Below are 26,351 nucleotides of genomic sequence, written 5' to 3' on the forward strand. Positions count from 1 at the left end.
GTCATTCTTAACCTCCATTTTGAATTGTACTACAGAACAAGTGGAAACCATGTGCACTGAGAAAATACCAATGACTGAAAGACAACTACATTAATCTTTTCTATATATCATGGCCCAGTGGGATACACTGCACTGCCATGGTTCATTGCCAAACCTTCAAGTTTCACACATTACTGGCAGTACAAAGTAATTAGTGCCCTTACAATACTGGCACCTAGTTGGCCATAAGTATTCTTGTCTACAGTTACCCTCAAAACTGTGATAGACCTACAGGTTCTTGTGGTCCCAATGATGTCACTTTGAAGCTTCTGTGTGGATGGTTCCAATTCAACATGGCCCCAAAACAAAAGAAAATAGGCCAACAAAAATCGGTTACTCACCACATCACATAATGACAGATGTTGACAGCTACCATCAGCAATCCTGGCACATAAGTTGTAGTACTTCAGGACTCGTGAGTTATGGCTGCCAAGTTGTAGGACTGCAAGTTCTTCTGACACAAATTTATAGGAGCCTGCCAGATGCAGCCTCTTAAGTGAGTTTAGGATAGTTAAGGAAAGTTGTGGTGGTGGAGTCCTGTGGAGGGTCAGGGCGCTACTGAGACATCCTTCAATTAAAACTAATTTATTTCCAACTGTTTTACTATCACTCTATCTTCTTCCAAGTGTGGCCTGGCAGCAGCCATGCAGAGCCTTCACTGCACAGAGGCGCATGGTAGCATGTCAGCACCCGGCGAGGAAACTGCTGGTGCAGGCCACTAGCACTGTCCGGCGTCAGTGTGGCAGTGGGTACGGTGTCCAGTGTGTAGCTGCAGCCTGGTATGGCTGTGAACAGCTGTCAGGAACTCAGAGAGTGAAGCTGCACTCAGTCTTGGCCCCAAATATCTGCCTGCCCCTGCTGTCAGTTGTCAAAATGGCATGTAAGCAGTAGACTAAGAAATGACATGAAGGGCATTCCAAAAGGTGATCCTAGCATATGACCAGTAAGGCATTACTTGCACTGGTCATGAGTGGCAGCACAGGCACCCTGCTTCCAAGTTTAACAGCTTGTAGACTGGCAGATCAGTTCTTCATCCACAGAAAATCTGCCCGGCCCTCATCTTTGGGTAGTTACAAATGTGACTGACAGGAACACAGCTTGCAGCCTGGTTACATCATCATTGCATACTCAATGAGCATGCTTCACTTAGCATCATCCCAGTCAGTTCCAACAAAATTTTATTCCTGCAGTTAATTACAATTCTGCTGTGCAACTGAACTTAACTAAAAGCTTTTAAGTCCATTTATCCATTAGAAGTGTGTGAAAAATATAGAGATAAGTTGTTGGATTGCTAATATTAGTAGTTTTATATACTAATATTAGTACTTTTATAAACTGGCAGTGGAACACTACCAACCACCAGTATGACAGTAAAACCTGTAGTTTACTATTTTTTGTGCCACTTCTTCGAAATAATAACAATGAAGCATATCACAAATTTGATAGTAGTAGTCGTCATATGTTTCTGAAATAAAAAATAATACTAATCTTGAATGTTCATTATTAAGGTGACTGCAGTCTCCATTTTTCTGATTCTTGGTTTTGTGCAACATTAATGTAACATTGTCAGTAGCTGAAAAACACATGACTTTTAATTCTGACTGAAATTTGAGGTGAATTTACACAGAACTTCAAATTGACATGTGAACATGCTCAAACACTGCCCAACACTATGACTCACACTGATTTGCATAGCACTGTGTACTGGAACTAGTTTGGCAGACACAGCCACTGATCCCTAATTGTATCGCTAGCAATCAAAACCTGTTCACTTACTGCTGATATTACTATTTCAGTAATGTTACAATTACTGAAAGTAATTACAAATTAGAATGCCATGCATAATGAAGTAAAAAACAGATTGGCTATTCAAGAGAATAAGAAGCGTAATACTACAAGGATAATTTTACAATATAACTGCTTTTAACAACTTAGAATTATCCAACCTTATTTATCACACTGACATGCATATCATGAACGTTCGCTGCCAGACCATGGCATCAGGTGTGAGGTTCTCCTGTGGCCGCCAGCGGCCTCATGGCAGTCAACTTGTTAAAAATATAATTAATTCTTTCATTTCTTTGCTAATATTTATGGCAAAAAACAATATTACATAGTATCATGCAGCATGCTTGTTTTCATATGAGTTTATGTATAAATTAGTAATATGATAATTTTTACATAGAAAAGAGATAGCTTTCCTGCAAAATTGATTAGTAACATGAGGCTTTGTCCTCAAGCATAATATATTGATCAGCAACTAGTATAAATGACTAAATAAACTCATTAAAGCATTTACAAATATAACAAACTGTAGCTTGAGTTATACATTCGTACTTGGTGTAGTGTCATATGTTGCAATATGTGCTTCCCAGCCTGTTACATTACAGTAGGCAAACTCAAAAATTCAAGAAACACAGAATAGAAACATTTGGTAGCACCATGTAGCATCATACACTTTATGTAAATCAAAGAATGTGACAATGAGATAATGTGCAGAGTTATCTTTGACTGCAGATTCTAGTCTGGAAGCTGAGCAATGGTAGACCAAGATTCTCAGAAGTTACACTGGAATTAAGATAGTAGTCTTTGGATTCTAAGCATGAATAGAGTTGCTTATTAACCACTCTCTCTAATAATTTAGGTAAACTAGCTATTACAACAATTGGTCTGTAATTATCTATACTATATGCACCTTTTCCCAGTTTCAAGATTGGTACAACAATGTCCTCCCTCCGTTTTGGGGGGAAAACTCATTCTCACCATGTTGTTGTTGTGGTCTTCAGTCCTGAGACTGGTTTGATGCAGCTCTCCATGCTACTCTATCCTGTGCAAGCTTCTTCATCTCCCAGTACCTACTGCAACCTATATCCTTCTGAATCTGCTTGGTGTATTCATCTCTTGGTCTCCCTCTACAATTTTTACCCTCTACGTTGCCCTCCAATACTAAATTGGTGATCCCTTGATGCCTCAGAACATGTCCTACCAACCGATCCCTTCTTCTAGTCAAGTTGTGCCACAAACTTCTCTTCTCCCCAATCCTATTCAACACCTCCTCATTAGTTATGTGATCTACCCATCTAATCTTCAGCATTCTTCTGTAGCACCACATTTCAAAAGCTTCTATTCTCTTCCTGTCCAAACTATTTATCGTCCATGTTTCACTTCCATACATGGCTACATTCCATACAAATACTTTCAGAAACGACTTCCTGACACTTAAATCTATACTCGATGTTAACAAATTTCTCTTCTTCAGAAACGCTTTCCTTGCCATTGCCACTATACATTTTATATCCTCTCTACTTCGACCATCATCAGTTATTTTGCTCCCCAAATAGCAAAACTCCTTTACTACTTCAAGTGTCTCATTTCCTAATCTAATTCCTTCAGCATCACCCGACTTAATTCGACTACATTCCATTATCCTCATTTTGCTTTTGTTGATGTTCATCTTATACCCTCCTTTCAAGACACTGTCCGTTCTGTTCAACTGCTCTTCCAAGTCCTTTGCTGTCTCTGACAGAATTACAATGTCATCAGTGAACCTCAAAGTTTTTCTTTCTTCTCCATGGATTTTAATACCTACTCCAAATTTTTCTTTTGTTTCCTTCACTGTTTGCTCAATATACAGATTGAATAACATCGGGGAGAGACTACAACCCCGTCTCACTCCCTTCCCAACCGCTGCTTCCCTTTCATGTCCTTCGACTCTTATAACTGCCATCTGGTTTCTGTACAAATTGTAAATAGCCTTTTGCTCCCTGTATTTTACCCCTGCCACCTTCAGGATTTGAAAGAGAGTATTCCAGTCAACATTGTCAAAAGCTTTCTCTAAGTCTACAAATGCTAGAAACGTAGGTTTGTCTTTCCTTAATCTAGCTTCTAAGATAAGTCGTAGGGTCAGTATTGCCTCACGTGTTCCAATATTTCTACGGAATCCAAACTGATCTTCCCCTAGGTTGGCTTCTACTAGTTTTTCCATTCTTCTGTAAAGAATTCGCGTTAGTATTTTGCAGCCGCGACTTATTAAACTGATAGTTCGGTAATTTTCACATCTGTCAACACATGCTTTCTTTGGGGTTGGAATTATTATATTCTTCTTGAAGTCTGAGGGTAATTCGCCTGTCTCATACATCTTGCTCACCAGATGGTAGAGTTTTGTCAGGACTGGCTCTCCCAAGGCCGTCAGTAGTTCTAATGGAATGTTGTCTACTCCCGGGGCCTTGTTTCAACTTATGTCTTTCAGTGCTCTGTCAAACTCTTCACGCAGTATCATATCTCCCATTTCATCTTCATCTACATCCTCTTCCCTTTCCATAATATAGTCCTCAAGTACATCGCCCTCTTATAGACCCTCTATACACTCCTTCCACCTTTCTGCTTTCCGTTCTTTGCTTAGAACTGGGTTTCCGTCTGAGCTCTTAATATTCATACAAGTGGTTCTCTTTTCTCCAAAGGTCTCTTTAATTTTCCTGTAGGCAGTATCTATCTTACCCCTAGTGAGATAAGCCTCTACATCCTTGCATTTATCCTCTAGCCATCCCTGCTTAGCCATTTTGCACTTCCTGTCGATCTCATTTTTGAGACGTTTGTATTCCTTTTTGCCTGCTTCATTTACTGCATTTTTTTATTTTCTCCTTTCATCAGTTAAATTCAATATTTCTTCTGTTACTCAAGGATTTCTACTAGCCCTCGTCTTTTTACCTACTTGATCCTCTGCTGCCTTCACTACTTCATCCCTCAAAGCTACCCATTCTTCTTCTACCGTATTTCTTTCCCCCATTCCTGCCATTTGTTCCCTTACGCTCTCCCTGAAACTCTGTACAACCTCTGGTTTAGTCAGTTTATCCAGGTCCCATCTCTTTAAATTCCCACCTTTTTGCAGTTTCTTCAGATTTAATCTACAGTTCATAACCAATAGATTGTGATCAGAGTCCACATCTGCCCCTGGAAATGTCTTACAATTTAAAACCTGGTTCCTAAATCTCTGTCTTACCATTATATAATCTATCTTAAATCTGTCAGTATCTCCAGGCTTCTTCCATGTATACAACCTTCTTTTATGATTCTTGAACCAAGTGTTAGCTATGATTAAGTTGTGCTCTGCGCAAAATTCTACCAGGCGGCTTCCTCTTTCATTTCTTAGCCCCAATCCATATTCACCTACTATGTTTCCTTCTCTCCATTTTCCTACTACTGAATTCCAGTCACCCATGACCATTAAATTTTTGGCTCCCTTCACTATCTGAATAATTTCTTTTATTTCGTCATACATTTCTTCAATTTCTTCATCATCAGCAGAGCTAGTTGGCATATAAACTTGTACTACTGTAGTAGGCGTGGGCTTCGTGTCTATCTTGGCCACAATAATGCGTTCACTATTCTGTTGGTAGTAGCTTACCTGCATTCCAATTTTTTTATTCATTATTAAACTTACTCCTGCGTTACCCCTATTTGACTTTCTGTTTATAACCCTGTATTCACCTGACCAAAAGTCTTGTTCCTCCTGCCACCGAACTTGACTAGTTCTCACTATATCTAACCTTAACCTATCCATTTCCCTTTTTAAATTTTCTAACCTACCTGCCCGATTAAGGGATCTGACATTCCACGCTCTGATCCATAGAATGCCAGTTTTCTTTCTCCTGATAACGACGTCCTCTTGAGTATTCCCCGCCCGGAGATCCGAATGGGGGACTATTTTACCTCCAGAATATTTTACCCAAGAGGACACCATCACTAACCATACAGTAAAGTTGGACGCCCTTGGGAAAAATAACGGCTGTAGTTTCCCCTTGCTTTCAACCATTCGCAGTACCAGCACAGCGAGGCTGTTTTGGTTAGTGTTACAAGGCCAGATGAGTCAATCATCCAGACTGTTGCCCCTGCAACTACTGAAAAGGCTGCTGCCCCTCTTCAGGAACCACGCGTTTGTCTGGCCTCTCAACAGATACCCCTCCGTTGTGGTTGCACCTACGGTACGGCTATCTGCATCGCTGAGGCACGCAAGCCTCCCCACCAATGGCAAGGTCCATGGTTCATGGGGGGGGGGGATTCTCACCATATTTGTTTAAAAATCTCTGAGATACTCTTTGGACTGCCATTGTTTGGGAGCTGAAGCACCTGGTTGCATATTTCCTCAAAAAATGGGGATGTATGTCTACATGAAGCTAAAGTGTATGGATTTCCCACTTATTAAATGGAACATTAATAAATGAAAAGCACCATGGAGCATTGTGTACCTAGATTTTGTGAGTTTAAGAAAAAGGTGTAGCATTCTGTTAGGTATCAGTAACTTGTAAAAATAGTGTGGTGATTATGAGACACAGATTTTTCTGCAAAGTGTATGGTGAGAAGTTCAGCAACACCCAGGGAGTCAGTGATAATGTCTCCATTCTGAGAAATGCTATACATTCATGTGGGTTGCTGATGCTCGCAAATAGACCAAATTTTAGCTCATACTTGAGGTTATGGAGTACATGTACACATAGGGGACATAACTTTCCCAACATTATTTTTTCTGTTTTTTAATTAAATAAAATGTAACTAAAATGCTCATATATGGATGGTGTTTATGGCATTGTAGTGTCTTTTCATTCTCAAATGGCCGTGACTGTTTCATCAGACCAGGGTATGGGTTTCTGTTTAGAGGGATCTGTGGAAAAAGGTCTCCTAGTTTCTATAGCACCTATAATTGTAAAAGTAGTATCCTGCACAACCTGATTGATGTCTTTCTCCTGGATGATTTGAGTCCGCACTTTGGATGCATAGGCTGTCCATTTAGCTCTTCTAAGGAACCACTGTGATGAAAATTTGTCAATGTATCAGTTCAATAGGGACAGTATGACCAGGAAGTGATCACAGTCACATAGGTCTTCATGGACATTTCACTGGATCACAGTGTCAATGCTTTGGGGCTACATACTGAGAAGCCTACAGTGGAGCAGGTATCTTAGGTGTCACTAACATATGTTGGTGCTCCTGTTTTTAGTAAACTGAGTTCAAATTACTGTAAGAAATACAGCAGCCAGTGGTCAAATTCTGAAAGGATGTCTTTCTAACAACTGTCATTTACCAGTCTTAGAGCTACTACTCCACAAGGGATTAGGAGCATTTAAGACTTTGGGAAGCTCTATTACAATGGTCACTATCAGTGAGTGATGTCTCCATCATGTGGTAAGCAGATACTCCATACTGTTATCTTCCATGATATGTGGTTAAGGATACTAACTGCTTCTAGTTTGATGTTAAGTGGCAGTTTTTCACTGCAGATGTTAGTGTATTAGTGTTCATATGCCTCCAGATATACTGATAAACATTGATTGGGTTATTCCAACAGCTACAATAATGGCGAAGATGGTCTTCCAAGAAATGTATTTCCTGAACTGCAAACATTCTATAGGTTAGGATGCCCCCAGTTGATAAATCTTTGCCAGGTGGGGATGGTGGTTGGTTGTTTGTTTGTTTTGGGGGAGGGGACCAAACAGAGAGGTCATTAGTCTCATCAGATTAGATAAGGACGGGAAGGAAGTCAGCCATGTCCTTTCAATGGAACTGTCCCAGTATTTGCCTGAATCAATTTAAGGAAATCAAAGAAAACCTAAATCAGGATGGCCGGATGTGGGTTTGAACCATCAGGCTCCTGAATGAGAGTCCAGTGTACTGACCATTGTGCCACCTCACTTGGTGGAGGTGGCGGTAATATTCTTACAATTACATTATAATAACATTAAGCAGGAAGAAGCAAAGGTGAAAGAATGCAGGTGACATTGTACTAGTTGTCCTTATCCCTCTTATGAGGTTGTGTAACATCCATATATGTGGATTCTTCCTTGTGTAAGAGGAGTTCAAATGGCTTTTAGTCAGCACTTTTTTCCCTTTTGTCTTTGGGGGGGGGGGGGGGGGGGAGGTAGGGTTTAAGTTAGGGTAAGATTCTATTTTATTTAAGTTTTGGTTGTTTCATGGACAATCTGTTCTGGACGGTGTTCTCCCTTCCCTTGTTGATGGAGACAGTTGTGGTGTTTTCAACTGCACCAGCATGGAGACCTCAGCTAACACTACATGTTCAGGGACCAAGTCGTTAGTGGCCTCTTCTTCAAACCAGTGTTTGAGTAAATGCTATGGTTGTGGCTAGAAGATGTATCAGGTAGAAGAATGGACACAGTACTTGCAAAAGTTGCTGACAATGCTGGTAGGGTAAAGATATTCATACTTCATTCCGGCCTCAAGTTAAGATAGCTGGTCCATTGTTTAACATTCTTGGTCCTTACTTTCTATTTTTGAGCACAGGACAGGCTGATAAATGTGGAAGATGCTGGCACGTGAGAGGCTATTAATGCGGTCAGTTCTCATGCCAAGCCCTTCTGCACCCACAGATAGGTTGAACAGTGGAGCAGAACTACATGTGACAAAAGGGGAGGTACCAAAACCAACTCATATGTTGAGGAACAAAAGGTTTAACATTTCTGTAAACCATAACTTCATCTTTGTTGGGTAATACATTCACTTCTACACCACCATAAAAGGTGCCTGTGTCTACCCTGTTGTCCTGAGGTGCTGTCTGGGTTTGATAGGTGAAATAGATGCCTTCTCTTATTCAGTTGTCTCACAATTCATCATCGCGCTGAAGTATCATGTCTCATTGGGATATAACACACTGGAACATGTTGAAATTTTTATGTAGAGTGACAGTAAGAGTAACGTCACTCAATTTGTCACACTTCAAGAGTACTTGTGATTTTACAGTCACTGACATTTTGGTAAGCAGGGATACACTTCTCAGTTTTTCACTGCAGTTATCCTACCAAACTTAGCCTTGATAGGTCTGACCAAGTTTGGGCTTTTTGTTGGAAAGGAATTAACATCAGTTTGGGAACTTACTAAATACCAATGGAATCCATGAGCTTCATTTGTCACTCATCCACTGGCATGACCAGAGACGGGAACGCAGTGAGGTTATAAGTTTCTGCATTGAAGGATTTATCTCTACCTGATGAGGCAGTCAAGTCATTACAGCAGTTGTTTTGGGTTGGTTTGATTGCAAACTGCCCACCCTGATGTCAACTACAGTGATCAATGGCTCTCCCCATAGGTACCATATGACTGCAGCTAGTGTCAACTGGCAAGAGCAACTGCCAGCATCCTTGTACCCCAAGTTGACAGACATCTACTCCTTGGCACATTAACAGCTCTGGCATGAGAACTGCAATCCCTGTATATTCAAGAGAGTACATGATAACCCCACAATGACCAACTGGCTACCAGATTGGATTTTCTGTGTGTGTTTGTATCTACTTAGTTACTGGATGTAGAGGATTTTCTGCATGTGTTTGTATCTACTTAGTTACTGGATGCAGAGAATCTTCTACACTGTTGGAAAATTGGCACCATTTGAGGCATCATTCCTTAGTTGGCCACAGGACAGGAAAAACTGAAGTCAAATCCAAATCAGAACCAAAAATTATTTCAGCCAAAAAAGTTTGATGCAAAGTAAAAGGATAATGATGTGGACAAGAGAAAGAATAATCTAGAGATGTAGTCAAGTCCATCACCATAAATGGGTTCAATACAATACTCATTACAGTACCTGGGAAACTGGAACTGTTAAATGATGATAATGATGGTGATGATGATGATGAGAGTAAGACAAATAAGGATAGTTGAACATAGGAGCACGAGGAAGGCAGGACTTGCTGCAATAGCTTGGGGCTCCATACTCACCGTGTAAGTAATCACAAAAGAGTTATGAGCTCCCTGAAGGACTTATTGATTATTATACCTACTCCTGCATTAACTCTATTTGATTTTGTATTTATAGCTTTATACACATCTGATCAGAAGTCCTGTTCTTCCTGCCATCACAATTCACTAATTGCCACTCTATCTGACTTTCACCCCCCACTTCCCTTTTTTAAATTCTTTAATCACTTTACTCAGTTAAGAGATCTAATATTCCATGCTCCAACCCATATAATGCATTTTGTTTCTCCTAAGGATACCATTCTGAGTAGACCCTGCCTGGATGTCCAAATGGGGAACTATACTATCTACTGAAGACTTTTCCCAAAAGAGTAAAGCTGCATGCTCTTGAGAAAAACAATGGCTGCAGTTTGCCCTTCCTTCCAGCAGTTCACATTACCTACATATCTACCGCATGTCAGCTAAATGTTACAAGGCCAGAGCATTCAATAATCCAGAATGGTACCCCTGAAAACTACTGAATAGGTAGTAGCCCTTCTTCAGAAATGAAAGGGCAGCCTCACCTCTCCATATATACTCCTCTGTTGTGACTGCACCTATGGTACAACTGTCTGCATTGTTGATTAACACAAGACATCCCTACCTCAGCAAGGTCCATGATTTATGGGGGGTTGGCTGCCTTTCAGTTTTGAAAACAAATCTTCAGGGTTAGAGATTAGAAATATCTACAACAACTTGACAATTTACTGCCTCGAAGTTCTCACAAAGCTAAGCAAGCTGTCTTCTGAACAACTACTAATGGAAATGCCCAGGAGCTAGATGAGACGACCACAATGGGGTTTTGTTTCTGTACATTCAGGTTCTGCCTAGAGTACATCATGAAAGATGTGGGGTATAACTCAGGTTCAGCAAAATGGGGAACTGGAATTTGTACAGGGTAACTCAGGAGAAGAAAGGTCTGAGAACTTTCAGCCTCATTCATCAACAGCTTGGAAAATAATTTCAGTGGGCACTGGGAGGATTTTTTCATTAATTGAGACTCCAAAAGGACTGAAAGACTACAGAGGGAAACTACTGTCGGTATTCAATTAACTATAACCAAAAAGGAAGTTTTTCTAGCTACACAGTTATTTGACACTAACTTGAAATGCTTATTTTACCCACTATTCATGCATATTTGAATTAATAATCAATGCATAAATTGCTGTGTCCACTTGAAATAACATTTTTTTTTTTTTGCCAAAATTTGTAAACCTATTAACAATTTTTGTGGATTACACATTTATGGGTGTATTGAAACTTGAATCATATGCACTGAATTACTATCATGCCACTTCTTGGCATTGCGAGAACACAAGGACTGCAAATATTGCTAATGTAGCCACTTTTCTCACAACAGAAGCCAGTTTCATACTGCTAATGACACTGATGGTGTGTGTGACACACAAAACACTTGGAATTAAAAGTACATGGTGATGCTAAAATGTACCAAGAATAGCCTGAGGCAGTTCCAAACATGAATAACACTGTAGAGAAGCTGTTTGTCTGGTTCCACATGTGAAAACTTGTGTGAACTTATTTTTCTATTATTGCTGACCCTGACAATAGTAGCTGTTTTATTGCCAGCCATGCCAATTGTCTACTTGTATAAAGGGTCAAGGGGTTCTTGTTCTACCAGATGGGGCAATAAGCAAAATTTTTTTGCCACTAATACTTTTCTTTGATGAATTCTTGCATTTGAGGTATAAAATACGTCAGAAAAGTTTAATAAAATAATTGACCATTCAAGGAACTAGTACATACATGTTCTCTTCAAATGATCAGAAATGATTAATCAACATTTTTCAGCAAATGTCAACTTTTAGATTTCTATATTACAAAGATGGAAAACATGTTTTCATGGTGGAATGTGACACACCACAGTAGTGAGACTGGAAGCACAGATGTTCGTGACATTTACCTGCTTTATTTCTTCATTGATGGTCCTCTGTGTCAACGTACTGTGTTGTGGTACTGGCTGAAAAAATAGGGGGTGGAAGTGCAGTACTGACTACTGTAAATGCTGTAACCGACAGATGCAAAGTTGCGTTTCACAGTCCCTTACTTTCAATGTACACCCCCCCCCCCCCCCAATCGTACACAGTTATATGGCCAGCGCACTACTGTTTAACTTTCGATAAGCCTCATTAATATGTTGCAGGCAAACATTCACATACTATACAAAAGTTTACTGTTGAACATTTACTAGCAGTAAAAGCCTAACCACACAGTTCTTGTAGAATAATAAGGTATGTATGGAACAGACACTGTCATTGTTTTAACACACAGCCTAAATGTATTACACTTATTTCACAGTTAAGTTGATGCATTGTTGCCGGCCAAAGTGACCGTGTGGTTCTAGGCGCTGCAGTTTAGAACCACGAGACCGCTACAGTTGCAGGTTCGAATCCTGCCTCGGGCATGGATGTGTGTGATGTCCTTAGGTTAGTTAGGTTTAACTAGTTCTAAGTTCTAGGGGACTAATGACCTCAGAAGTTGAGTCCCATAGTGCTCAGAGTCATTTGAACCATTTGATGCATTGTTGTTGTTCTCACCAACACAGGCTTCTTGTCTGAAACTTGGCCATGGACTGATTGTCTTGGGACCAAAAATCAGGACCTTATATATTCTCACAATAATGGGCACTGAAACTATACATTGTTCAAAGTTTAATTTACAGAAATTACAATTGAAACTCAAGTCATTAAATTAACTGAATACATCAGAATTTTTTTTATCAGTTTCTTTTACTACAAGAGTTAGGCTGAATTATTTGTTTAAATGATGAAATTTGCAGATATCATTATGCAAACAACGCTTTTGACAAAACTGTTAATTACTATGGAATTAATTAAGGGCTGGCTTTGCTACTATGTTTTTGAACAGAGACAAATAGATCCTTTAAGAATACTATTAGTTGTTCCTCCAAACATTTATAATTAGTACAGAATTTATATTTGTTTATAAGTCAACAATAGAATTAAAGTTATGAAACAATCACTGATTTCACCCTCTAACAAAAGTATTAACCAGGAATAGTCTAAATAAATTAGGAATATGATGACATACACAAAACTAAGCATAAAATTCAATCTGACGCTATATTCTTTAAAACTGATGGCCAAACTTTCTCTTGTATGAAAATGCAGATTATATTCATGTATGTTAATGGTAATTAGTTAAAAGTGAAAAAATGAATTTTAAGGAGGCAGATGGCAAAACAAAAGGGGAATAAAAAATATTCCAGCTTGCTTCGTCACATGTTGCACTTGAAATCCAGCAGAAAAAGAACAAAAGTAGAACCAGACAATAGGAAGTCTACTGTGAAAAATAAAATTTAAAAAAATTAGAAACTGGTCTGTGTGAAAGGGTGATCAATAAACAAGATTACATAAAATCCAGAAAGACTTGAAAATACTCTTGTAGCTGTTTCCATTAAAAAATTCAGTTAATGGCAATATGAATGCATACGACCTGCATAAGAATAAATTTCCCTTCAGTTCCTGCACTTCACAGATCACCTCATCATTGTGGCACTACTACAAGTGTTATGACTTTTCAGTCATGCAATAATCAGACAGCTACAGAGACAACACAAAGCTCTGGATACACAAGGTTTGCATAAGCTATTCGTTTTGAAAGGTTTTCTACTTTGCAATAGTTATTTGCTGTGTTCTGAACTTGGCTGCACTATAGTGTTCACCATAGCAGAACTGGGTTGACTGAGAACATTGCCAATGTACCTTAGCTACTACTGAGCAAGGTGTTCAAACTACTGAGCGATATCCATAACAAATGGGGAGTCACCCTGCTTCATGTTACAGTGGTTTTGCCAAAACCAGTTTAGATGAATGAAGGTATGGTTCATTTAACAAGGCCATTGTGACAGCTATTCCACTTCCTTTTCCAATGAAGCACTTATCCTGGCTCACAGTATATGGGATGTTAAACTCCAACCTTACTTCATTCTTATTCGCTTTGCTTGTACACTAGTTTAATTGATAAAGATTTTTAACATATTTTTCAGTTAATATTGGTCAAATTAAAATGAAAGTAAGGGAATCATTAGAAACAGCCACACTTCCAGGCTCAGGGCTGGGTCTAGTTGGTGGAGAGTGTGGGGAACCATGCTACTGCCCAGGGCAACAGGTTTCTGAAGTCTCAAAATCTTAAATATTAATATGGTTCCAAAGGTATGAGGCAATATTAGTTTTGCTCAACAAAGAACTGTAATAATATGCTAGAAATACAAATCATTCATAAAATCTAGTGCCTTACTGAAAATTATCTATGGTATTGTGAAACAGATGACAAACAAAGCAGTCAGGTTAGTCACCTAGTTTGCGTCTTTCCAAATAACAGAACCTGCTAGTGGCAGTATTGCCAACTTAGTTTCTACAACCCATGTACCCAGTACTAGGAAAGCAAATATATTAGCTTCAAAGCCCCCACAGAAGCGAACAAATTTATAATAAAGATGATCGTCTGTGTATGATGGTCTAACAAATCCTTTATAGCAACATCAAACATCTACAGCAGTATCACTAAGAAAGATACTTCGTAGTAAACAAATATAGTATAAATAAAATATGCACTGTCTGTCACATGACATAGTCTTTTTGAACGCAGAGAGTGTGATCAAGTGGTGTTTAACATAGAAATACGCATGACATCCTCCCTCCTCCCCCCCCCCTCCCTCTCCTTTGGATCTGCAATAAGTACCATTTAAATTGCTCTCTTTCTTGCTAGTCTCCTCTAAATTAGTTTTTTCTGATTTGTCTGCAACTTCTTTTAAGTGTTCTCTCATTTCCTTCTCTTTCTCGGTCTTGAAGCTATAATCAACAGATGTTAAGGGGAATATAGAGAGACCATCCGATGCTTATTTTGGAACTGAAGCAAGTAAACTGCACTGCACAAACTGTTTATCCAGTTGCAACATACAGGGTGTCCGAAAAGACTTTCCCTGATTACATAAATTGATAACTCAGGCTAGAAGTAAGATACAAATATGAAACTTGTGTCGAATTGTTTACATCTATCAAAGTCTTTTTTTTCTGTTTTAGGTTTGCAGTACATAAGTAGTGGATGAGGTGCAGTGCCCAAGAAGCCATGTTAACCAATCAGGAGAAGGCACAGGTGTGTCCTGTGGTACCATGAGACACGATCACCAACAACAGTGCAGAGACACTTCCAGACAACATTTGGAAGGAATCCACCTGATGTCAAGAGCATTAAAGCCTGGTATGAGAAGTTCAAGGACACAGGATCGGTTGCTGACCTTCTGAGGTCTGGTCAACCAAGAACATCAGCAGACAGGGTGGAAGCTGTAAGGCAGTCTTTTCTGCGGAGTCCGAAGAAATCGGTGCGCAGGGCCTCATGTGAACTACAGATGCCAAAAATCTATCTCCATGACATTTTACACAAATGTTTATTGTTTTGTGCATACAAAGTGCAAATCGTTCAGGCCTTGTTGCCCAATGACAATACACATCGATATGACTTTGTGGTCGAAATGCTATCATGTATTGAGGACGATGATGGTTATCTCAGACGAATTGCCTTTTCCGACGAAGCGACCTTTTTTTGTCAGTGGAGTAGTGAATTGCCATAATGTGCGCATTTGGGGTTCACAACCTCCTGGCAAGGTCATGGAGTGCACCAGAGGCAGTCCAAAGGTGAATGTTTGGTGCGCACTATTGCACGATCGAATTATCGGGCCATTCTTTTTTGCTGAGACTACGACCACATCTGCAGTGTATCTGGACATGTTGCAACTGTATGCTGTTCCTCAGCTGCTTCAGTATCATCCCGATGTCTTGTTTCAGCAAGACGGTGCACCGCCTCATTGGGGTTTGGACGTCCGTGCCTATCTCGATAAGACCTTTCCTGGGCGATGGATTGGTCGTGATGGGCCAACGGTTTGGCCTCCATGCTCTCCTGACATAACCCCATTAGACTAGGATGAGGTCTACCGAACACATGTACCAGGTGTTGAAACCCTGCGGCAACGGATAACCACAGTCGTTGAATCAATCCCTCCAGTGATGTTGGCTAATGTGTGGACGGAAATTGAATACTGCCTAGATGTGCTACGTGCTACCAATGGTGCTCATGTGGAAGTTTACTGACATGTGAAAAAAACTTTGCTAGTTTGTAAACAATTAGACACCAGTTTCATATTTGTATCTTACTTCTAGCCTGAGTTATCAATTTATGTAATCAGGGAAAGACTTTTCGGGCACCCTGTATTTCATGCTTTTTGCAGTCCAACAACATTACTGAGATGTTAATTGTTACTTTTCACCACAATAAATGAAAAGTGCTTTCAGAACTACTGGCCTTGAGCCATAAACTGTGGTTATGGCATTTTGGAAAGCACACCTTCTGATATCTGACTATAACCATTTTTCCTTTATATACTACAGACACTCTAAACAAGCACGGTGATTTATGCACTTCTTTTTTCAACAGAGGAAGCATTTGTACTTAAGTCATGTAAGTCACTTGCTGTCTATAACCTCCCACTTTGCATAGCAGACGTGCTGACAATACTTCTGACGATGTAGTACTCAGCCATGCTGCTTGCTACAGGTCTTGTGCTGCAATTGTTGTTCCCAGTATAGCCACTTTGTCTCCACAGTGATGTTGCAAACTCTCCTCTCCCAGTCAGCAGCAGCCATTTCATACCAGTGTTGTTTTATTTTATTTTAACCAGATGATGAACATGCAGTGCTCAATCGAAGATGGAAATGTAACTTCTGTAACGGATATGAGAATGAAACCAGGGAATTGCCATTGCGGTAAGAGAGAGAGTGTTGATTTGGCGACAGTGGATAATGTAGGCAACAATTAAAATTTATAAAACATTAACATTTTTATTTACTTATTTTGTAGCTTTTCTTTCTCACCTAAAGGTCCCTACATTGTAAAAAAAGAGAGCTGAAACTTCCTACTAAGATGGACGTATTCTTAAGCAGCATATCTGCTGCATGTAAAGTTCTCTCATGACAGACCCCTACGTGTGCATCATTTCTGTGAGTTACAATTTCTGTTTTCACCCCTAGTCACCTGCTGATCCATCAGTTAAGCACTCCTGAACAGTATGGACAAAACTCCTGCAATGACTTTCTTCATTCTGAAGTATAATATAACTGAAAATAGTAATAAGCTGGATGAAAGAATTGTTTCAACTCATTCAAAGTGGGAACAGACTATTGTATGACATGACATTTGCAACAGTGGAAGATGCTATCAGAAACTTTACTTGAATGTAATTGTCTGATTTCAAACTCTTTGACTTCAATGACTGAATCAGTCATAAAGACATGGTTGGGCTAAGGACATCAATACAGTCGATTTTAAAGATGAACTTACATTGATTTTAAAATAGGTAAACCATGACAGCACACCAACTGAAACTCTGAAACTGCTACAAGAGTATAGCTTTGTACCCAATGTAGCTTCAAGAATTTTACCAACACAATCAGTAACAGTGGCAAGTGGAAAAATAAGTTTTCCAAAGCATTAAGTGATTAAAACATACCCTGAGATCAACTGTGTGGGCTGGCAATGATGTCGACTGAATGTGAGATAGCTGAATGTTTGGATTTCAACAAAGTCATACAAGAGGTCACTGTTGCCAAAGCAAGAAAAATGTCTTAAGCAATTGTGAAAACATATGTTTTTCATTAAATTTAGTTTTGATGTTTTATTCATGTTGTGCTTTTTCAGTTTTTTATTTAATAAAGATTTGTTGTAGGGTAGACCAACATTTGTTCTGTTTTATGGTGAAGTAGGCTGCCAAATGTCACCCGCCTGTGCAAACCCAATGTTTGAACTGCTATTTCACATATTGTACTCTTTTTGCTTTTTCTTGTTCCCTGAGATCCACAGTTTTGCTTGCAGCTCACTGACATAATGCAGAATGTTTCATGCCCTTTGAAGCTTCTGCCAACATATGCAATCTATCATTGTTCAGTGCTGCAGTAAATAATCATTCAGTGTGCAGTGAATAGGTGTGCATTTGTTTCTTTGTGTTTGTGGTGTGCTAAAAATATGTATCACATATGAAGATAAACATGTATATAAATTCAAGCTTTCACAAAACCTATCTCTTCTACTCATCATTTACTCTATATCAAGCAATCAGCACAAAGTACAAACTGTGAGCATTAAAAGAACTGCAAGAACTTTACTTGCCTCTATTGCCCAGTTGTTACTCTCCAAGCAGTGGCCATGGTGCTCCTCCCTCTGCACCGCATGATCCTCTCTGGCAAGGGCACAAGGAAAACTGAACAGAATTTAGCTATGTACTCTGTGAATGACACAACTTAATCTTGGTTGACATAACTAATTTTCGAGTTACAATCAAAATCCTTTACTCTGTAAACGTTTCAGTTCTGTTTCACTGTCTGGTGCCCCACATCCGGTTGTGGTCTTAAAGATGTATTCCATTCAAAAAACAACATATGAGTAAAATCAAACAGTGGAAACTCCAGGTTGGGATATCTACTATGTAGGAAAAGGTGGAGTGTTGCTTATCATAAAGATGACATTTTAAGTTGCAGACAGGCATAATTTACAAACACTTACACATAAGCTTTAGGCTACAAAAACTTATGTGTAAGTATTTTTTACTTGCGCCTGTCTGCAACTTAATGTGTCATCTTTACAGTATGTAGCAAGCTATCTTTTCCTACATCATTGTTGCAGACATATAATTATGTATGAAATGTGAAAATAAGATTTCATGGATGACTGACATAGTGAAAAAGGTTCACTATGTCTGAAAATGCAAGGAGGGCATAGGGGGTGAGGAGGGGGTGCAGCTGAAATTTTTGCATAGGGCAGCAAAATCTCTGTAGCTGGTCTTGTCCAGGCTTCATATATACCACCATAGTGACTGCTAACTACTTCAACTACTGTGGTCATGTGAGTTAGCTCTGTTTATGCACTCCAGAGATGCAGCTGTGGCATGAGTTCAGTGCCGTTGCATTGGCAAATGAATGGTATCAACCACCAAGTTTGTGTTCACTGCTTGGAGTACTGTGTTACTTACTCCTTGGAGTTGTAACTCATTGACTTTATGTTTATTCTGTTCTCTGCTTTCTGTGTATTGACAAGTCACATATAGCAATTGATTCTTTCCCTTATGTTATTTTGAGTCAATAAAATTGTTCAAGCATATTCTCAGCATGTGATTGAGCACTTATTAAGTATGGGTAGCACTACATGATCGTTCAGGGGTGATGCCGACATGATCAGTGCTGGAAAGACTGGTCCATAGTAATACTGATTACAGGAGGGAACAACCTGCATTCTCATGACTGGCCATTAATTGTACACTGTTTTGGCTGCATAATCCAATTCTCTGGGTTGTCCAGGTCAAAGACAGCTTTTGCTATGCCAGTATTGCAGTGGATGTGACTAAATTTGCACTGATAGTGAGTCAGCTGTGTCAGCACTATGCTTCCGAAGTTCAGGACATAATCATGGCTCCACTGGTAGAGAACGCCTAAAAAAATTAAAGACTGAGCTTATTCACACAGTTGCAGTGTTGCAGGAAGACCGTGACAAGTGCTGACTCAGGAAGACACAAGTAACAGAAAACCATCCCAGTACCTGCGTTATCTCTGCAGCAAGGTGCCTGACAAGTGCCTGAAAATCTCTTGTACACTCTAGGATTAGCTGTCTGCCACACAGTTAAAGGTAATCATCGCATAGCAGGCAGAGATGTCTCTGGACGCTGTTGCAAAATTGGCTGACCGCGTCCAAGAAGCCATCACTATGAGCCAACAGGTCATTGTTGTGACAATATCTGGTAGTGGTGTGTCCATGACCCTTCCCATCTCATGCACAGATAACAATACTCTTTCCACCAGAGTTGATACACTGAGTGCACAGATTGGCACATTGAAGCCACAAGCAGGTCCTAGTTGCTATTGAGGATGTAGCCACAAGCAATCTAGGAGCCTTTCCTCAACTCAGTCTGTATCAGACACTGGTCCATCAAACTGTTGTTAGAGAAGATTCAGAAAGCAGACTAAAAAGTGCACTAGCACCTGTGCCTACACAAATATAAATGGCAGTCACTCGTAGGCATCACAGACTGCCCAACTATTCCCAGTCCTAGTCATTATCAACAGGGTATCAGGCTGGAAGTATTTAATACACACAGGGTCCAGCGTTAATATCCTGCCTAGAACATCACTACACTGTTGCAGACCACCCACTGTGTTTAGCTCGTCTGCCGCAAATAATTTAGTAATTGCGATGTATGGCACATGACATGAAGAGTTGTATTTAGGACTCTGCTGTCAATTCACATGGGATTTTAAGAAGCGGATGTGGTCAAAGAAATTATTGGTGCTAATTTTCTAACTCACTACCAGCTACCACTGGATGTAGCAAATTCCTACCTAATGGACAATATTATCTAACTTACAGCTGCTGGGTACCACATGGTGACAGGACATATGACATCAAGGTCATATAAGTTGCAGATGAGGAGTGCTGCTCACTGCTGCATGGGTTCCCAACCTTAACGAGACCTCCAGACATGCCACAGGAAGTTTTGCACGATCCGGTCCCTGACGTAAAAACAATGGATGGATTGCCTGTTTGTTGCCAGCCAAGAATATTGGCTCCAATATGCCTCACCAATGCTAAAGTGGAATTTGATGCAATGTAGCAAGAAGGCATCATCTGTCCCCAGCAGCTCATGTGCACTCACATGGCATTTAGTACCCAAAAAGGGAGGCATCTGGTGTCCATACAGCAATTACAGAGTGCTCTGCTCACAAACCATGCCTGTTCAATCCCCTGCGCCACTATTAAGAGATTATAACTATGCACTGCATGGAGCCACTATATTCAATGTTATATACTGTGTGAAGGCATATACCCAGATTCACATGGAAACAGAGAACATTCCAAAGGCCATGAACTGTTTGGGCTGTTTGAGAACAAGCTTATGATATTCGGCGTACGTAATGCTGCACAAACCTGGCAGCAGTTCATCAACTGTCTTGGGTTGACCCTTTGTTTTGCCCATTTGGATGATTTGTTAGTGTATTCATTGTCCAAGGATCAACATTGCCACTATCTTGTGACGAAGCAAGCTGGGATATCTTTACTTCCTCTCTTGTTTTCCCATCTGCCCCCATAAATTCAGTTTTTTTTTCATTTTTGACTAATTACGACTAACACACATGAGTATAATCTGTCTTTTCATAAAAGAGAAAGGTTGGCCCTCAGTCTTAAGAACTATTGTAGCAGTATGCTGATGTTTGACTGCAATCTATTAATGAGGCTTATCAAAAGTTACCTAAAGTGAACTGGCCAAATAACTATGTAATATTGGGGGTTGTGAATAGGGAAAATTAAAGAACTGTGAAACACAACTGTGCAACTGCCAGCTACATCATTTACGGTAGTCTGTGTTGAAATTCCACCCCCCACCCCCACTTTTCAGCCAGTATAACAATGCAGTGCATCAACACCAAGGACTATCAATGAAGAAATAAAGTACAAACATCACAACCAGAGAGAAGTTCTTGAGTGTTTCCCCAAAGTACAGTGTTTGTTGAACATGGCAAAATGTGTGTGTGAGTGGACAACCTGAAGTTGAATTCCTTGGCCATCGAATATCTTCAGCAGGATAATTACCACTCACTGAGAAGACTGAAGTCATATTGCAGCTATCTAAGCCATCTAAAATAAAAGAGCTACATAGGTATTTAGGACTACTCAATTTTTACTCATGGCATTTACCATGCACTGCAGAGCAACAGGTGCCATTGAAGAATGCAGCACTGGCTAGTACCAAGGTAATGAGCAGGTTTCCTGTGCAGTGGATAGAGGAGTTAAATGCAGCTTTTGAAGGGACCAAGAAGAGCCTAGCACAAGCAGCACTGATGGTGCATCTCAAGCTCAAAGCTGCACTGGCTTTAGCGGTGGATGCCAGTCAGTTAGCCAATTAACAAAGTGTGGACAACATGTAGAGCTGCTGGCTTATTTTTTTGCACAAGCTATTCCCCTCCCAGCAAAGATGGAGCACACATGATAGGGAACTTTTAGCCATATATCAGCAACCAAATACTTTCAACCTCAGGTTGAGGCAAGAGAGTTTGTGATATACACTGACCACAAGCCCTTAACATACGCTTTCAAGAACAACAGCAACACTTGCTCCCTGTGGTATTACAGCCAATTGGAATTCATTAGCCAGTTTAGTACGCACATTCACCACATACTGGCCATCATTAGTATGGTTGTGGACTGTCTCTAGTGTGGCCAGTCCCCTGGCCTAGGAACATGATAGCGCTTGCCAAGGTACAAGAAGAAGATCCCGAGATGCACACCATATTGCATGATGACACTGTGACACTTAAGTTACATCTAGTCAATGTGCCTGTGAGAAGAAAAAATTGTATTGTGAGGTGTGACATTTACAGAACATTCCCTTTCGCCCCTGTTGCACTTCACAGGCTGGCGTTTGAGGCCTTAAATAATCTCTATCATTCTGAAGACCAGTCGACATTCAAGTTAGTATCTCAGCTGTTCATGTGGTCAGGGATAGAAAGAGACTGCCGCAAGCAAACAAGCATGTGCCAGCATTGCCAACTTAACTTTTCAAAATCACTCGCCTTTTCATCTCCCAATTGGAAAGATCCTGGACACTTCTTTACGTTTCACCAACGTTCACCTTAACATGGTGGGACCAATTCCTTCATTGGATGGCCAACATTGTTCAATTATTATGCATATTCAAAATGATTGACAGATACACACAATGGCCTGAGGCAGTACTTAGAGAAAACATCTTCACAGAAACTAGCTACCACTCTCACATTGACCTGGATGGTGAGGTTCAACTGTCCACTCCATATCACTACCAACAGAGTCAGACTTGTTCAAGCAGTTGGTGAAGTTCTGTGGCTACGTCCATCACAAGACAACGAATTATCATTGGCCAGAAATGGCATGGTGGAACATTGGTATCAGATGCTGAAGGCTGCACTAATGTGCCATGGGTCTACGAGCCATGTAAAAACATGATATAGAATCCTTGGCAGCAGAGCTGGTTTATGGCGAGACTTTGGGCCTGCCATGGAGTTAGTTGATGCCAGCATACTGTCGAAAATACACACCCACACACACACACAAATGGTCATCAAAGTGGACAGAAAACTGGCCACTGTATCTCTTAGGAGAGTGAAGCCTGCTTACATTTTCAAGTTCAAGAAGGCATCACCCACCTGGTGGTCAAGGTCTGCATGCCAGGGAGATGCGACATCGCAACTTCCAACCCCACTGACACAACAAGTCAAGCAGAACCTATGCACATCACCCGCTCCAAATGACATGTCCGCTTCCAGACCCGGTTCAGAGTAGATGTTACGCACTCCGCTTTCACCAAGAGGGATCCTGATGTTTATTACTAACTCCTGGAAGTTGTAACTCATTTACTTTATGTTTATCCTGTTCTCAGCTTGCTGTATTTGACAAGTCACCTATAAGAACACATTCTTTCCATTCTGTTATTTTGAGTTAGTGAAACTGTTCAGGCCTATTTTCAGCATGTGACAGAGCACTACACAATCTAATATTCCCATTACCACAAAGAAGTCATCACACAATGAAGATTAACCTAATTATCTGGATAAAAGCCACAGGCTGTTGCCACTATTACAATTTGAACTGTTTATTTATCAGGCGACACGGAAGAAATCTGTTTCACTTTTTAAACAATAATTTATGGAATATGGATTTAGAGATTCCCATATTAGCTACAAATTTAAAAAAAGGACCTTCTAGTCATTCACCTTAAATAAGTTGAATGAGTGACACAGACTGAAAAACTTACAGGAATCTAACCAAAGGAAAAGTTTCCAGATGGTGGGGAAAAGACACTTCCAAAGAGATTATGGTTTTACCAAAACCAATAACAAATAAACCATGAGAGAAGACATTTAGGATAACACAGAGACATTACGTACAGTCTGTTATACACAGAACAAATGCTTTCTAAGAATGAATGTATGGAAATGCTGCAATTTCTATAATAAATTTGACTTCAGAGGAGCTGTAGCACATATTCTACTCCTGAAAGAGTTCCAACTTTGTGAGATCTTTCTGTTTATTCTCCAATTATTGATATTGATTTATCATAAGAACAACTACAAACTGCTCTGCTTTGAGGCCACTGTATATTGCAAAAGATGATATGACCGCCTAGAAGCTGCAGTATGACTATTCAAGAACTAGGTTTGTTAGTGCAACCATCTTCTAGTGAACAATATAATACTACTGAAGCTAGTTGAGTAAATAGTGACATATTGCAGCTTCTCAACTTCATATCTTTCTTTTTTCCTTCATGTACTTAGTAGTTGTGAGTCACCAACTGTGCAAAATATATCATTAAATTTCAGATGAATGCAGCTGAATTTTGTTATCTTAGTGATAAAAAAGCTGCTGTAGAAGCGATAGTTAGTTAGAAGTACCATTTTACTGAACAGTTGTCCCCATATGTGTGTTTACAATAATTGCCAAGTAGCGATCATTGTTGAGTTCCAAGGACAACAATGCTAAATAGAGTAGTAGTGTTGTAAACAATAACCAATATTTTCCAGAGTACTATTTATGTAGAGCAATTGTGAGCTTTTCGACAATTCAGAAGATAAAAATAACAAATTGCATTACTACATTGTACTCCAAAGTTGTTCACATCATAGTTCTGAAGCAAACCCAATGTAACATGATGTTAATCTCTGCTCTAGTGATAGTTAAATCACGTAAGTTAAACATCGTTTTACAAGGAAAATTTTTTGTAACTTAAAATTTAGCTAATGTATACATATTCATAGATGGGTTTATTCTATACCTTATGTACATAGTGTTACTGTACCTTGTAGATTTTTTAATAAATAAAATTGGAATATGTCATGTAATTGTAATTTTTCATTGAGGAGCAACCACTAAAATTTTCTACCTCCCCCCGCCCCCTCACACACAAATACACACAAACAAAGAAAGGCAAAAGACAAGTGTGAAAACTGCTACACAGTAGTGAGAAATGATCAACAGTGTGAAGACTACCCATGCCTTTTCACACTGGATCTGTGGAGTTCTAGTAATTATGGCTATCACTCCAATGATTACGGAGAAAGAACTGCTGACCATAAATCTCTAAGTGTATCTCACAGTAGCACAAGCAGAATTACATTTATTTTTCATGTCAACACTGTGCATTTGGAACAATATTTGCTTTCAGTATACTTGATTGCTTATTTCGGAACTGATGACAATGTTTGCTTTCAGTATGCTTAAAATTGTCAAAATGTTAAAAATCGTATCAAAATAAACATTTTAAACAGCCATACACAGAATGGCTACATGCAAAGGCTGGAAACCCAGTCTTTGTCAAAATTTTAGAACTATTTCAACTGAAAGCTGCAGAAGGTAGCAATAAGAGTTAAAATGATATTGATGCCTGCAATGTAGTCACAACAGATGAAGCAAGGAAAAAGTGTAACAGATGCCTCAAGTCTGCTAGCTTTGGTCTAGATACCTCCAATAGCTTCAAATTCTAGAGAGTGTAGATAGAAATGTTTTGGCAACCCAAAGGGTTCAAGAAGACTCTGACAAGACAGGAAAAAAGTGCGAGCTACAGTTAGCAGTAATGAGAGAGTTAGGAAGACCAAGAGGGTAGTAATGTGAGGAGAATGTCTGAACTATAGCAAATCTGCCTGGGAGTGAATATCATTATATTCAGGGAGTGGTGGGGAGGTCAGTTTCGAATGCTATCTCAACTGTACAACTGGGGTGGCATATCACTGGGAATGCCCCCGACAAAAAAGTGAAGATTGTGTTACTCTTTGAATAACATTACAAGACCTGGGTGAAGCATTCCACTGAATGTATAAATGCAGAGCTTCAGGAATCACTCAACAGACTGGGACAATCACATATACATATGATTGATCCATTGCCCCTTGCATTATTGCACCACACAAGGCATGGTCTACAACCAGATGTTTGCAGTAATAGGTTACTTGCACGACTGATTTACAGAAAAGCATTCAGTGTAACCAGAAAACTCTCAAATTCCTGTGATTACCAATACAAGGTCTATTCAAAAAATTCCAGTAGGTTCATAATTTCATATCAATGGTGCATTGGAGCAAAGTGTGGTTGGCATCACTGCATTTGCTTATGTTTAATGTGTAATTGTCAGAAGTTTCACGGTTGTACATTCGTTAGTTATTGCTCAGTGATGTACTGAGGAGAATGTTATGTCACACACACAGTTTGAGAATTTTGAGATGGCAGAGTTAGAGGAGCAACGTGTCTGTATTAAATTTTGCATGAAACTCAAGAAAATCTTTACAGAGACACACAAAATGATTCAGGAATCCCACAGTGATGAGTGATTAGTGCTCAGTGTTACGAATGTTTCAAATTGTTTAAATATGGCTGGATAGAAGTTAAAGATGACTCTTGCTCAGGACACCCTTTGACATCTGCTCACGATGCCCATTTCAGGAACATCAACGAAATTGCATGTGCCA

This window comes from Schistocerca cancellata, chromosome 6 (assembly GCF_023864275.1).
Source record: "Schistocerca cancellata isolate TAMUIC-IGC-003103 chromosome 6, iqSchCanc2.1, whole genome shotgun sequence".
NCBI lineage: Eukaryota > Metazoa > Arthropoda > Insecta > Orthoptera > Acrididae > Schistocerca > Schistocerca cancellata.